We start from the raw sequence: 16,851 nt of genomic DNA on the forward strand, positions 1-16,851 counted from the left end.
GGCGGATATCTTGGAAATTATTTCAGTTCAAGTCATACAGAAATGATAGTGGCGATGATTAACCCACATTTTATACATCACCACCCACTTTATGTACTTTTTCCTCTTTTTTCTCGATGTTATACTCAAATTTTCTACAAAGCACTACCATAATCATATAACCACTAGATTTCGAATCATCTGTAGACGGAGAAAGATTTCCATGAGCTTTTTAAACCTCCCCCTGAGGGATTCAGGTTTTTCATCCAGAATATACTGATAAAAAATATCAAGCAAAGGAATTTAGATGAAAGATTACAATCTCACTCTCAGGTGACTGAGCTAAGCGTGATTTTCTTTCTTTCCTCTACGTTGCTAACTTCGATATATTGAGTGTGCAGCTAATAACCATCTCAGGAAGGCTTATGACCTCTTATTGATAAGTCCTTAATTGATTCCTACCACGAATACGAATTTCCCGGAGACCACACATTTCCTTGGAGACAGATGAAAGAAATGCGGTTAACTGCAATCCAGCGTGTTAATCTCTAATGCACGGTCCCTTCCTTCAGCTGTTTTCTTAAATCCCATTAACTTATGCTTCAGACGTCGGGTACTTAATCCATCAGCGTCTCTACCGAATTCCAACAACGCCTAAAGAAGGGAAAGAGAGAGAACAAAAAAGAAAAAAAAAACACAACGCAGCAAACCCCTTTTAACCTACCGCTAACCCTGACAACCCCCCATCTGATGTGGTTGTTGTGTGGGAACACCGCGCACGTTCACTTCCATCTCCTCCCGTCAGGGATGGCGCAATAGCACACACAAGTATAGGCCATTGTTCGGGCCTACCTCAATCCTTCTGGCTTTAAGGGCGCGAGAAGCGGACTAGAGAGACGCCGGCGGAGAAATTGACAACGGCGTTGCATTCACTTTAAACTGGTCTCCGATCGCCGCTAGCACATAGCCTCGTAATACATCTGCATTAGGCAAGTTTAAATTGACTCAGTCGGGCTCAGCACGCGAGATAAAAGCCTGGGATTAGAGGTATGCGCCGCTCTCCGGACAACCACTTAGGCGAAGATGAATAGAGGCAGCTTTATATGGATTGCCTGAAAGAGCCCGGCCCTTCAGGAATGAATGAAAGCCTTGTTTGATTTAGCCTTGTTTGTAATACTCGCGTCAGCCTTCGAGTCCGGAGCGCCTCGCCTTTATAAAATTCTCTGGAAATTGCTTCGTGAGCAATGGGCAGGCTTAAGACGGGACAGAGGGAAGCTTCCCTACCGCCATAACACTTCGTCCTCGGTAATGGCCTGATTTATTGTATTTCTCTCTCTGATCGCACGAGGGCTCTGTGTCAGCCGACGTCACACAACCCCATAAACATCCGGTTGGAAATGTGCCGTGAACAGTGTGCCGTGATGAAGTAGGGATTTTGTTTAAACAGGTCTTCGAGTCGCAGGCCCTTTTGTTTTAGACCCGAAATCCTGTACCCATCAGCCAACAGCCACATGGCACGTCAATTTCCAACCCCGCATGTTACCGGTAAAGCCTGATGGTGGAACGCTCTAAATGACTGCATTCCAAATAGGTGTAGTGAGCACGAGGAAAGGGTAGGGGGGGGAGAGAATCTTACAACAGTTGATGATGATGTCAACTCTGCCATGCTAGTAAAAAGATGCAGGATAAAGAAAGACTTTAGAAAAGAGACGGCGAAGTGCTGCGCGCGAGAAATAGGGTGTGGGAGGAGGAGGTCTACTATGATTGAGTCTTTACAATGGAAATAGATAAACAAAACAAACCATCTCTATGACGATGTCCATTTCATCGAATTAAGTCCTTTTTGTTTTAAGTCTGATGTGGCTGGAAAGATAAGACCTCAGTAGATAGCTCCTGTCAGAAAATTGCTCTTATGGATCTAGTTTAGGAGATATTTATCATCCGGGTCTCTCTACGAGAATGTTTTTTGTTTGGTTTGTTCATCTCAACAAGCCCTCTGTACTCGTAAAAGTGCATTGCTTGAAGGAAGAGTTACTGGATATGAACCACTGATCAAGTTGCTCTACTTCTTAGATAGAACGACAAAAGTATCTTTGATGTGAAACATCCTTGGGGCATCTACAACCTAGTAAATCTGATCAGTCAAGAAAAATGCATCACGGAAGTGACGTCATCCACGACTTTCACTAGAGACCCAAGATCCAAGCCAATAGCCTAATTACCCATTTGATTGTAGCTATTTGTTGAACAGTATGACGTCACAATAATACTTCCTGCAGGAAGTATGAATGCAACAATACAGGTATTTGTCAACAATGTATTTTTTCGTCTCGCATTTTCGTTACATTCCATTGTTATTTCGTAATCAATACACCCAAATAAAAATACCTAAAAGAAACGCGAAGGATGTTTCACAAAAACCATCTACCGCGCGTGCTCGGGCACAGGCGCCATTTGCTGCTTATTATTATTATTTTTTTTTTTCAGCAGTCTCCTACAACACTAATAAACATCCTAACTATATACCAAGGCTTTAATTCCCTCCAAATAAAACAAAAAAAAAAAACAAACTCTGGTTGACTCTCAAACCAAGTGTCCATAGCATCCATCAAAACAAAATCGTCTGCAATTATCCAACAATCATTTTTTGGAACTCGACAATTCTTGCTTTAGATAATTTCTCGAACAAGCATTTAAATATCAAACTGTGTAGCGTTTATGACGTCATTTATAATACTCGCCTGTGCACTCCTAATTAAGTTCTCCTTCTCCTACACAAAAAAGTGATAAGATTTTAAATAACCCAGCCCACTTTCATTTTACAACTTATACGTTACCTTCGTTATTTTATTAATCTCGCTTTGTAATTTAGCCCGTGTTGTAGTTTTACTCTTGTACAACGCTCCGCTTTTAATAAGCGCACACACCTTTGTAAAAGATCCGCAAGGTCATACGGGAGTGTTCATTCAGTCTAACTTGACCCCACCGCATTTCGTGATCCAATTAAGTCTCTTAATTACACAAGATACACCTTGCTACATACCATGGATGTATATGACTGGGCAGTCACGACCTACGCAAAATAGGCACATTAATTGTGCTGATTTCATGGACAGCTAAGTGAACGCGGCGTGCAGCGCCATCTGGATAACAAACGCTCTTTTAAAGTGACTGTCTATAAACACCGATTACAAAAGAAATATCCAGTAAGCGATGAGCATTTTTGATTTTATATTCGATGTTTTTCATTAATTAATAGAAGAATTTACAACACACCTACGAGAAAATAGAATGATCGTAAAATAATTATCCAAAATAGACAGAAAACTAATTTTTTTTCTTTTGTTTTTAAATGAAGACACGGAATGGCTCTTCAGTTGGGGCGTCTGAAAGATGCTGCATGACTCGAAGCGACGTTCTTCGGAGCGTTTCTGTCGAAAAACAAGCGGCTCCGTGCAGAGCGAACAGAATGGAAATCCGATAACCTGGATGTCAAAACAAGACACACCCATCTAAGGAAAGCTTTCAACACTGGATGAAAGTTAACGGGCACCGAGAAGATGAACAAAGGAGAAGGAAGTTAGGAGGAGCGCGTTGTACCTGTAGGTTTCCTTCATGATAACCGCGGAGAAGGCTGCTTGTGTTTTTTTTAAGACTGAGGAATGATTCACACTTTTTAATACGATTTAGTTCTTAGTGATATTAAGATGAAGGCAGCTTTTCCACCCTTAAGGCGCCTAGCGATACCCTAAGGAATATTTTAAGACCAACTTCTTAGTTTTGATACCGGGCCTCCGGACGCTCCGGATTTTTGATTCATAAACTGGCCTTAGCGTACATACAAAGTGACTATAATTTTGTTACGTTAAAATTGATATCTAGTTAAACTGCTGCAAGGACATCTAACGACTGAAAGTAGCAGTACATTATGATTTTGACGTATTCTAAGAATAAATAAAGAAGAGACAAAAAGTCATAATACTTAGAAAACAATAAGTTGTCTCTAGGGAAGAGAGACTGGAATGGCGTCATTATAATACATCTACTCGCACGCGCTCGTACATGGCACATTTCACTTGGCAAAGAGGGTTCGGTCCTGCTGTCGTTTTAAACAAATTGTGTGAATCCTCCATCCGTAGCAGACTGAATTAATAATGGTGATCGCGTACATTTTTATATCTTTAAAGAAAAAGCTCAATTTATGATAAACGCGAGAGATTTTGTAAAGAAGGGAATAATTTTATAAGATTCAAGAGAGCTGACAGAAGCAAATTTCTTCAAACGTGTCCCTCGATGGGTTTTAAACTCTTTATGTAACGCAAAGCAAACAACACAACCAACATCTCTTTTTTCGAATTGAGCTAAATCCATCCACGCAATCGATAAGAGGAATTTGAAAATTGTCCCTTAAGAATTCGACATAAGTAGCGAAAGTTATTATTAGAACATGGTTAATTATTTGTATCGAATGACAATGCGTTCTCTCCTTGACTGGGAGGGGGGGGGAGTGACTTATTTACCTTAATACGATTCTACTTGCGTGTTAAGAATTTAGGAAAGATTTCCACAACAATGGCGCATACTTAAATCTTTCTGAAGGGCCGGAGCTCGAAATGTGTACCCAGAAAGAAAAAAAGAATAATGCTATGGCATAACTAAGTTACTCCTGGTCTTACCCTATTGTAACACACTTCTAGTAGTATTAAATCGTGCGGTAGAATAGTTCTTTTGGTATTTCTCCCACCGTTTTGGTGGGAGAAATACCAAATTTACGGTTAGCAAGGGCCGTAACTGTGGCCCAGAAAGGCCTGAATACTAATCATATCGACTGGAAGCATATTTATAGGCTTCTTTTAGTGTAACACCAGCTTTTAGGCTCGTCAGCATATACGCATAATGCGCCTACTTTGATTACCATGTCCGTCTGTTCGTCCGCATGTAATAACTCTGCTCGTAGTAGATGGATTTTAATAAAATTTTAATTTGGGCCTTTTAAAAAGATTTGTAGGGATTTGTAGCTCAAGTACTGGCATGTATCCTCATATCTACCATTTAAATAAATAAAGTATTGGAATATCGCTGCTTGTCAGAAAAACACGAGCTTGTGGTTGTTTAATCCCTAAGTCAACAAACTACAGAATGTCCAAGAAAATATCAAGTCAGTAGCAAATATTGAAGATACTGTTAGAAATTATTTATCACCCATCAGCTTATTATCCAAGCAGTCACCAAAAGAGAAAGACATGCCCGTTGTAACCCATTCTGAACTTTGAAATGGCCCGAATATCTGTTTGGATCATTTGATTCGGAATCTGCGCGTTATTGCAGTTCATCTGGTGGGTAACTGGTGCCTCTCCTAATAATTCTCATCTTTCCACTGAGGTTGCCGCTAACCAGGCTTAAATAGCATGATTCCGCAGCATGAAATATGTCATAACTATGCGTAGTGCGGTTAACAGACACCTATTAAGGTGCACGAGCTGATATTGCCTGGGTCGTTTAGACCTGCAGATGTTAAAGATGGTGTATTAAGGTTAGAAGTCAAGACAAGCAGTTACGCTTTCTAAACGGGCCGGCAACAAACACCGGGGAGAGGAAAATAGGGAGATTTACTGGTTTCAGAGCTGACATAAAACAAAATGAGGTTCTAGTGGAATGATCGAAGGGTAAAATAACAAATCTATTACGTGGTTAGGTATCTTGGTTTCTAACTTGCCGAAGTAGAAGGCGCAGTTTTACATTGCTAAATGCGAAGGTTTACATTTGATGTTGTCTTTCTTTTTGTGGACTAAATGTTGTGGGAGTTTAAAGCGTCCTCGTGTCAACAGATACTACGATCTTCTGTAAAAACAACCACAAAAATTTTCATAACAAAATTATCAGGAAAAAAAAATTGGAAAATAGTCTTCCTGTTAATCGTTGAGACATTATAAATATGTGACACTCCAAGGACGACCTCGTGTCTTTGCTGACACGTATTTGTAAGCGTCAACGCAAATATATAATAGTTCTGTGGTTATGCGATGAATTGTGAACGTCCACAAAGCGTATCGTACTGGGTTTCTAAAATTATGATGGCCCCCTACAAGTCACATGGCTGGTATAGCCTTTTTCTGCACACAGCTATAAGCAAACTGGGTTTATTGCTTAATGCATCGATCTCATATTGTGGATGCACTTCACCACGAGTCGCCTTGGTATTGCACTACTCCAAAGAAAAGGCTTGTTGCACTGGAGAACTATATTGCTTTCTATTTAAAGTTTTTGCCACTGCCCAGACCCGGATTTGGACTCTGATCAGAGTCTCATCGCTTGCTGGACGAACAACTCGAGTTATCCGGAGAAAAACTATGCAGCCCTCGCCTGAGACTGACTAACTCAGCCACGTGAAAAAGACCCGTTCCTCGCGCCATTGACTGGATTCGAATTCAGATTTTTTTCCACTTGGTGAGCTTATATAGCTGTGTTTGGGTGGTAAAATAATATGGCAAATCCCTCCCTGAACAATAGCTTTTTGATGGCAATTCATCTCACAGCTGGCTCATATTATTCACCATTCATCCCTCTTTTGAGGTTACATCAAGGTGTTTGTTCTTAGGTCCATACTTTCAATTTCTGTGAAAGTTTAAAGAGGTTAGCTTCTATTTGATAAGGTCTGGATAAGCCTTAAGAGCCGTGGGCTCAAGGAAATGATCTATAGGATGTTATTTATCTGCAGTACTGTGGATTGCGGCTGATCCAACTTCAGACACTTTTTCGACTTAATTCTTTAATATACGATTGGGTTGATATCTGAAGAGATAGCTGACCAAAGAAGCAAATGGTTCGTTTTCACAACGTGGCCAAGTTAACAACATAAGTGGTTCCTTTGTGTATTTTGGAAAAAACGCAAACCGACAATAGCAATGTCATACCATCTCAGTATTTCTCAGGAGACAGTAGTGTCCAGCAGTAAACAAACTTGGTCCCTTCCTTGGTCAGCTATCTCTTCGGATCTCAACCCAATCGAACATTAAACAAGTAGGTCTCGGGAGAGGTTGCACGGTTTTTCCTCTTTGGAAACTGTGGTAATTCATCGAATAAACCGACCAGGAAACACACATAATTTAGGGATTTATGGTGACATCTCCTTGTTGACTTAGCTGCCTGAACGCTATTTCTCAAACACCTAACCAAAGATTTGGTACTAATTCCCATGAATGTGTGATGTTCGGCCAGATACACCCTCGAGGGGAGCACAGTAGATTTCACTGGCCTCTCCGCACGGGATAGAAAAACACGTCATTGATGGGATTCTGGTTCGAATCCCATCAATGACGTGTGGAATTTTTATGGGCTTTTTTCATAATAAATTATTCAGTCTCAGGAGATGGATGCATGGGTTTTTCTGCCGGAAACGTAGGTTTTTCATCCATCAAATCAGACAAATCAACCACACAGCACGCAATTTACAGACACAATATGCTGATGCCTCATATCCTTAGTTGCTTTGTTGCTTAACACACACATTTTTCTGTAAAATGGGCATAGATGAAACATACCTTGAAGTTACCGATTGAGCGCACTCTTATTAACAATTATTTTTCTTTCTGAAATGAAGTATACGTGTGTTGGTATTATCCATGTATATATTAAAAATTGGCAAACATTTTAAATGAGTCGCAACAGTACAGAGCTACTCACCAAATCTCCTCCTCCTCCTTCAGTCACTGCTCCTACCAAGTCTCCTGACAATGAGCTCACACGATAAAAATACCACAAGTATCTATAAACAGAAAAAAAATGGTTTTAATAATACGCAGTTATTGGTGGATTCATATAAGTAATATTTCAAATAGTATAATAATTTTTTTTTTTTAATGGAGAATAAAAATTATCGGGGATAAATGTAGAAAAGGGAGGGTACCATACCTTGCTGTTCTTACAGTATATGCAAATCCAGCAGAAAACTACAAATAAGAAGAGATTGAGACATCCATCGATGATGTGCCATTGTGGTAATTCGGCTATCATGTCTCTATTTTAACAAGATTAACTCCATTTAGTTTGGTATCGATTTTGGTATCCTATTGCAAAGCCACTTAAAAAGTGGCAGTTAGAAGGATTTCCCATAATTGGATTTGTACTTCATAATTCCCATTTATCTGATTTGTAAAATTGCTTCAGCTACTTTGGCTAAGTTGTGGTGATTATCTTAATATCTACAATTAGGATTTGGAAAGTCCTTCCCCGTCCACTTAAGAAGGGTTTCTTTCTCCTTATGCTAGTCCAATCTTCTTCTCCGGTTCTTCTGTTTCCTTTACATTATTTATTTTAAAAAAAAAATAATTTGCTCCTTTAGCTGGGTTTACCATATGTCTTAACCTTTAGCTGTCAAGACCATCTTAAAATACATCAGTAAGTCTGTTGTGGTGATTTTCGCAAACCATTTTCCACATCACCTTAGGAATAGACATAAGGGAAGATCAGAATGGGAAAGACCGAAAGGGTGGACATTAGAACAGACTTTCAGTAAACAAGAGACACTGTAAACAAATAAATTTGAATAATTGTAAAATTGAAAGCTTAGACAAATAGGAAAAGGCAACCACTCAAACGTGGCATTTGATTGGCTGCTTTGGCAGTTCTCACTGCACAATTAGAAGGTATTAGGAGGAGTTCTAATATCTGAAAGCGAAATAGGCATCATTTGCTCTTCGCTGAGCCTTTTAGCACATTTATATCTGCTAAAAAAGTACAGATGGAGATCTGAACCTTCTTGAAATGTAGCTTCAAAGCTGTATATATATAAATACATTTTAAAATTCGAAATCAAGCTTAATGCCGATTGAGGCATGACCTTTTGAATTTGCGTAACTGGTTTTGATGCGATTAATGTGAGAGGAAGATCGCCAAGGGGGCCTTGGACTGTCACAACGCACGTGCACATAATTATTTCTCCTAATGATTCAGTTAAGAGCACCGGTGCGTAGGTTCCAGAAAAACATCTCAGAGATTGCACAAATAGCAAGAAACAATTAAGTCTAATTTATGTATTTTTGTAGTTAAAGGGAAGCTTAACAGAAAATTTGAGTCATAAAAATGATTAATCATCATTACCGATAATATGTTAAAAACCAGACAATGGTACATTTCGAAATACATTCAGTCTTGCAGTGCGTGAAGTATTATTGTCAAATTTCACTGGAAATGCTTATAGTGCAAACACGCTGGAAACAAATACCACCAGGAGTCTCTGAGTGTTAAATCATCTTCAGCCGTTGAACAAAGGGTAAGAAAACAATAAGGGCAAGTACATGAAAAGACAGTTTGATGAGAAAGCGTTTTGCCTGATAAACAACCTCCCCTTAGACACGTAAGGCCGGTTTTTGATTTAAGAAAATTCACACTTTTCTCTTTAAAAAGAAAACGCGGCGTACTTATCTAAATCGAAGTTATTGTGTTGAATGCTCTGACTCCACCAGCAATAAGAGTCCTTCGAGAGCTCTAAATTTTTATCGGCATTTGCAGAGGACGCTGCGAAAAAGAAATCGCAAAAGAACCAGCAGACAAGCTAACTGTCTGACGGGAAACAACACAATTTCACTTAGCGTTATAATTCTGGGGGTTTTTATTGTCAATTTTCTCGGCTGCGTTGATCAAAAAGACGTTTATCGACCGCTTCAGAAATCCATGTCAAAAACTTCTAGACTGATCAATATCGATTACGTCTTCCGGGCTCAGTTAATAACCATATCGATCACTGATAAACTTCTTAGATGATCTTCTGTGGTGGATTATTGGGTGGGAAGAAAGCCATTAGGGCGGCAAATGATATTTCGGGGATTAACTGACTTAATTATAAGGATTGAATGAAATGGAGGAGGAAGAACAGGTCGGTTGAAGTTTAAAGGAAAAACCTTAAGTGATATTGATACAGCAAAATTCGAATTATCCAAACTTTGAATTAATTCTAATTCATATTAAATTCTTTTAATATGTATCAGCTAATATTTTCTATAATTGCAGACAGTTAAAATGTCTGCCTCTATTTTTTTAATAACTTAAATACCACGCGAAAGTTTTAAATAACTATAACTTTCACGCGGATTTTATTTGTAGGCATTCAATTATATAACGATTTTTGTCTAAAAATATTTTTTGGCTTCTCAAACTGACGAGGGTTAATAGTGCCGAAACAGCTCCCATACGCTCGCATTTAATAGCTTTATTTTATTTATAATTTGGCAATAAACTAACGCGTTTGCGCACTTAAATACGTGGAACTGTGCTTTTATCGAAGCGATGTTACCAAACCGGAAGCGTAAAATATTACTCGGAAATGACGTTACAGAAACTGCCAGAATTAAGTGAAAAGTCAGCAATTTCAAGCGTAAACAATGCGCTAAAAGTTGCAGCAAACACTTACCTTGACCATATGGTTTATCCTTCGTTCTGTTATTAAAGTGAATGGAAAACGAAGATCGCGTTGACGAGCACATGATCGCACACAACGTGCAATGACGTCATCTTGTAACTTTATAAAAGACGTTCTTCGTTTGTACGTCTGACATTACGGCTGCGTTATTTTTCGCGATAAATATAAAACTCTGCGTCCGATATTATTTTGCTGATAAAGCGAGCAGCCGAAACAGGGTGGAATAAAGTGACGCAGGCGTTCCATTAATGCGGTGGATACGCTAATAGCCACACTGTTGCGGCATTTAGCGGCGGCCATATGTTTTAGCTGCCTTCGCCTAACAACAGCGATGGCAGCGAGCGGCGGCAGCGACGGGCGAATAGCGCAAAAGATGAGACATTTGCTCCGCTATATTAGAGTCTAAAATCAACTTGACAGGACCACACACGGCTGGGAACGGGTTGCGCCAAGTTCGGCCTTTTAGGGGGTTCATTCTTTCCTCGACAATCGTGTCTTTCCGGGGAAAAATGTCACAGCAGAACAAAGGCTGTCCGCCGCACGCTGCCCGGATGATAGGATTGGGTTTTAATTAAAATGTGGCGCGGCAAGCGACGGAGCCAGCCGAGCGAAATGATAGATTAGGCGTTGCTTTTGTCCGCCGATTAGTGCCACGTCATTTCACCTTTCCCTGGTCGCTGATCCGAGCAGCCGCGCCGCTTGTCGGTAGGCTCCTCCGCCGCTGGGGACGAGGGTGCAGGAGAATGTAAGAAAATTGTCGCCAAGCGATGAGAAAACCGCCCGCTGTAGAATAATGGCTTGCGATCCGTGACGTCAGCGCTAGGAAAATATGCGGAATCGGGCGCAGAACCCCCCTCCCCCCCGCAACAGTTTCTGCATGGCAAGGTCTCATCCAGATGTGACAAGATATCCTCCAAAGAACTGCATTATTCACTTCTAGAATTTTAATTTTCGCTGTTGCCTTCCAGCGCAACCTCGCCAGGTGGCGCTGTATTCTGTGTCCATAAAATCAAACTTGCTACCAGTATTTTTAATATTAAGTGCTGATATCAAACTACGGATACTTAGCCTCCCTCCCAGTCGTTTTCGACATTAAAGAGGCGTATGAGGAGTTGGGTTGTAAATATACCGTGCGTTGGTCTTCCTCCCTCCCGTCCCTTCTGTTCTGATTATTACGCACCATTCTTTTGGTAATAATAATAACTAATTTATAATTAGTAGATATTCTACGGAATATCTTTTGTTATTGTCTTCTGCTATAGGGAATATCTTCTGCTATTATATTTCGAGGAATAACAGAAGATATTCTCGGGAATAAGAGAAGATCGAATCTCGTGAAATTCACCTGTGGACAGTGGGTTGTCAAACACCAAATTGCCAAGTGGCAAAGGCGGTGAGTCTGACTATGTTTGGAGTGGAATTGGGTTTTTATCTTGCTTAAATGAAAATCTTATGAATATTCAGATTTTCTTTTTGGATGATGCAGAAAATGTCCGCTGCTTGCAGTGGTTAGCCTTAGTTTTCATAGTTAGCCTTAGTTTTTCTAGTTTTTGGACGCTGTGGTATTCACCTTCTACAGATTTCACTGGATTGTATTCAAATAGTTTATTCCATTTCATTCTGTTTTCAGATTTCTGTATCCAGGATGCCAACTGCCCGGGATTTCAAATGCAAATAAATACAACACACACCTTACTACGTCACTTCGGATTCTATCAGTCATTAAGCGGACAAAGCGCATTGCGTTCATTAGGGAAATTTCTATTAAAAATCAAATCGAAATTGACAAGGCGATTCTAGAAGATTGCGTGCCAATCTAGAAAACGGATGAATATTACGTAACAATAGAATTCCATAACAATATCATTGTTGCAGCTTAATTCCATTGTTATGGAATTCCACCAAGAGACTTCGTCCGTTCAACCATATCAATCTTATTATCCCGTTAACATTGAAATGGAAATTTTGTAAACCTGGTTAAAAAGACCACATATTCTTTTGTTCAAAACACAAGAATGATTAAAAATGGGTTTATTAGAACAAGAAAGTATTATGTATGCGATAGTAGACTGAAAAAGAAATTATCCAATCAGCTATTAATAAGCAGAACAACTGATACATTATAAAACAGAATTCAGCAACGGACCGAACCAAGAGCAGGTTATTAAATCAGAATCACTACATTATATTTAGGAAAGCACTGGAAATTTATGAATGCTGTTGGTGACACTGTCTAATACGGATGCTTCTGACGCTATTAAACTTGAATACGAGACTTTAATATTAAGAAAGAAAGCACCGGATGATCAGAGAAACTGTAAAGACTTGATATTATTACAGAATAAGACTTGACAGTTAAGTTCCTCGATTGTATTTTATCCCCAGATGGAGTCACTGGCATGAATTCGCTACCGGATATCTTTTATAACGTTAGTATCAGTATTAAGTGGAAGCGTAGTGTCGATCAGTCATGTTTTGTAGCCTAATGCCAGTTTTTGCTAAAGTAGTGCCTTCATTCATATTCTGATGGACATAATTGATTTTGTCCTGAAATTTTATTGTGAGATTTCGTATATATAATCTTAGTTCAAAGAATGGTTTTGGCCATTCTTTGAACTCTCTTCAGTGGAAATTTTGTGACTCTTGAATCGCAAAATTATTGCAGAAATTTATCTGTATGAATGTTCCTTTGGCGGGAAGGTTCTGCAGTGAATAATGGTTGGTTCCATTTTGTTTTTGATTTTTGTTAATAACATTGACGAAGTTGGATGGCAAAGTCCATGAGCTTTTATGGTCCTCTAACCCAGTGGTTTCACCAATTTTCGAACTGGAAGATCGGTAAACGTCCACTAAAAGTTTCCAGGCTTAGTGTTCCACGTAGTTCAGACAAAAACATAGAATTAAGAGAAGAACCAGGAACAGATTCAAAGATTTATTTATTTAGAAAGTTTCTTGTATTTTTGGATCGGATGTTCAAAGATTGGATATTAACCTTTTTACAAGATGTCTGTCTTCCCGTTAATGTCATCTTCTTAATTAATATGGTCTGGATCGTTTGGCCGTGACTGCTCATTTGAATACAAGACAGCGTTGTAATACGTGCATCATGCATTGGTTTCCTGTACTTGAATCCCACAAGAAAAGTGTTTATGCCATTATTGATCGAAAATCATCTCCAGTTTCCGCTGCCATCGCTTCTAAGAATAAATAAGTGGCTTATTCAATTAGCTGTAATGGCTTTTAAGAATCCGGAAACATTTCTTGACGTTGCTTGCCTATAAGTTACACTGAGCTATTCATACGACTTCGCGTCCACTTCTTGTCCGTTGGATCTAATCACTCGCTTTGCCATTAGTAAATTAATGTTCAGCTAACCGTGTGTACTGTGAATTAGGGGTGCTGGCGGGATGGATAATAACTCATTGCCAAAGGAAGCCCCATCAGGTAAAATGACAAAACCAAGGGGAAAAACCTCGAAGCAAAGATGACACTTAATTCTTGGTATCCGTCTTCTTAAAGGAGGATTGTTTATAAACGTAGCGACTGAACCTCCATTAACCTGTTGGAGTAGTTATTGAGCGCAATAAACGTACGTATCACGTGACTGGAAGTTCCTTTTCGCTATTCCGAGGATGTCGATTAAATTGACACTGTCGTGAACTCCAGAAGTACAAACTGTACTTAGGTGGACGGTGGTGCTGATGGCGTGTTATGAGAATCTGCAAAACCCTTGAGATTATTAAAACAAAAAGAGAAAAAGCTGTCGATAAGCGACAGAAGTCCTTTTTCTGGTGATGTTTTTTGTAAGAACAGCGCACGCGCACAAAATATGAATTGCTGAACTCGAAAAAGACAGAATTCAATCAGTTACTTTAAAAGAATGAGACACACACACATAAAGAAGAAGAATAAAAAAGGGACATCTGTTATTATAATACTTTTTTTTTTTACCTCGAATAATAAGTAATCATTTACAGTTCACATCTTTCATATTCCAAGGCGACTTCGGTTCATCCAGTTCTGAGTCCACCAATCTCGCTGCCTTTGTTCAGTGTCAAATACCCGCACGTAGGTCTTCAGCAAACCAAATTTGCCTCGTGTAAGGCATGAACTGTAGTCCCGACTACCTGTAACACACACACACATCAGGAATTCGTCACATTCCCAACATCGAATTCCTTCTCTTTGCTTTCTTGAAAATAAAGCTCACTATTTTATTCAGTATTATGGAAATAGAATATGCCAGCCATTCTTATTTCCCTTTTTGTCATCCCAAATCACTGCGGCTCGCTCCCGAAGCTCCTTGAAATATTTAGTACATCAGCGTGTAAGATCTTTTGCATAATCTTGCACTTTTCTTAGCATATCAGATAAATTTCGAGCTTTGGTCGCAGACACGACAGTGTGTCAGTTAAATCTTACTTTGTAGAATTTGGCGATCACAGCGTCTCGATTTAAAAGCTCAACACAGATTTATCGGAATCGAAGATTGTTTTATTTTTCTGTCTGTTGAATTAACTTTGCATCTGCCTAAATTAGGGATCATTGTCACTGGCGCCCTCGTGGGCAGCACAACTGGTAGAATTGCTGTCCTCCCCCACACCGGGTGGAAAAGACCTGAGTTCGAGTCCCGTCGATCGTTGGAGGAATTTTTAAATCTTTTTTTTTTTCACAACGTGGCTGAGTTAGCGGGTCTCAGGCGAGGGCAGGTTTTTTCTCCCGGAAACTCGAGTGTTTTGAACAGAAAATTGACCACAGAACAGACAGTATAGACGGAGCAACATGGCGTTAGTCGTTGGTGCTCCAAAAACTCTACAACTGTCACTGGTCTATGTTAAGGAATACTTCCGTTGAGGAAAGGGAAAGCATTTCTGGGCGATTTTTAACAATGGCCGAGTTAATCAGTGTCAGGAGAGGAGCTGTTTTTCCTTCAGAAGCATTCAAACATATAATGAAATGCAACTTGCTAATTGGATCCCGCTGGGCAATCTCCAAAAGTGTGTTTCGGAGATTGCCTTCTTTAGGATCGTTGTATAATTCTTTATGTTCAATGACATCCCTCCCTTCCATCATATTCCCCCCCGTATACCACCCTGCCCAAACCTAATGGTGTCTGATTTAGGATTGGAGAACATTCGATGTATTTTGATAAAACGAGTATGCTATAGTTTGAGTCATTAAGACTGATTCGATCATTAGCAGTCCTGTTTGTTAAAAGAATTGAAATTGGTTTTGGACGCTCGAGAGTTTCAACAGTTTCTGATTAGTATGTTTCTCTATCCTGATTACAAAATTTCGTAATTAGATGATTGTCTGGAAATGATCGCGGTGCGAAATAAAAATTCTCCAAGCTTCACACAGATTACCTGATGATGCAATTAAGATCGCGATATGGAAGTGTTTTCACGCAGAATAACTTTCAGGATAGAGACATAATATTGAACAAAAAATCGTCTAGTTATTCGAGGTACATATTAAATTTCTACGTTGTTATTTTTGTTGATGTCAGGTCGACCCATTTGTAAAACAACTTTTACACCGATCTGGCTTTATCTATGAGCCTTCCTCAAGTAATTACAGATCTGTAAACTTGAATTCTGTACGGAGGAAAATAATGGTGTTAAAGAAGCAATGGGGATAGTCTTTGCCAGAATAAAATATGGCAATCATTGCATGGGTTTGCTAAGGAAGACCTTGTCTGACCAAAAAGTAGCCATGAAGGAACTGTATACAAAGAACAGTTTTGACATCATATTCTTAGCTTTTTGGGCAAATTTGGAGCAGAGTGGCAAGTATGAATAAAGGGATGATTGAGTTGCAGAAGGGTTATCCGTGGGCACTGTTCTTCATGGACTAATATTAATTGGGTTTTTTTATTGCTTCCAATGTTTATTATTGACATTAATGAAGGTATGTCAAGATTAGCAGAGTGACAGGAATCAGGGCATGATGCCCCAAGAGGACCTAAAGAAATTAAGCAGATGGGCTAAAAGGTGATAATTGACAGTTAACATTGATAGGCGCGCGGTACTATACTGGGGTAGCAGCAATCTCAGAAACCATGCCAATTGTGTGGTAGTACATTCAAGATACTTGAGAATGAGAAAGACTTATTGGTATGCAGTCCAACATGAAGTTCTCTGATCAGTGCGAACAGGGTGCTGGGACATGGGAGGGGCTGTTAATGATGTATAGGAATTTTGCCAGTGGAGAAAACCAAGTTATTATCCTATTGTATAGGTTAATGGTTAGTTTGCATCTTGAGTACTGCATACAGGCCTGGAAGCCTTATTTTAAGAACGATGTGGATATGTTGAATGGCTGATGTGAAGAGCAACAAAATTAACCAGAGAGCAAAAGGATATTTTTACTGAGGTAGACTTCAGTTCTTTTAATTTCAAAGTCTGGACAACTATGAGGGGACGTCATTGAAGTGTGTAAGGTTGAGTAAACTA

General features: G+C 39.4%; 1 protein-coding gene across 1 annotated transcript in view; it reads right to left on the bottom strand.

Annotated features, from left to right (window-relative positions):
* Positions 1–16,851, bottom strand: part of LOC150077450 (LIM domain only protein 3-like) — a 155,589-nt gene that overhangs the window by 79,374 nt on the left and 59,364 nt on the right. The window contains exon 2 of the mRNA XM_090386826.1: positions 7,663–7,744. The gene's annotated coding sequence lies outside the window, so the exon portion shown is untranslated. The remainder of the gene's footprint in view (positions 1–7,662; positions 7,745–16,851) is intronic.

This window comes from Mastigoproctus giganteus, chromosome 12, assembly GCF_048544385.1.
Source record: "Mastigoproctus giganteus isolate SK-2022 chromosome 12, ASM4854438v1, whole genome shotgun sequence".
Classification (NCBI taxonomy): Eukaryota; Metazoa; Arthropoda; class Arachnida; order Uropygi; family Thelyphonidae; genus Mastigoproctus; species Mastigoproctus giganteus.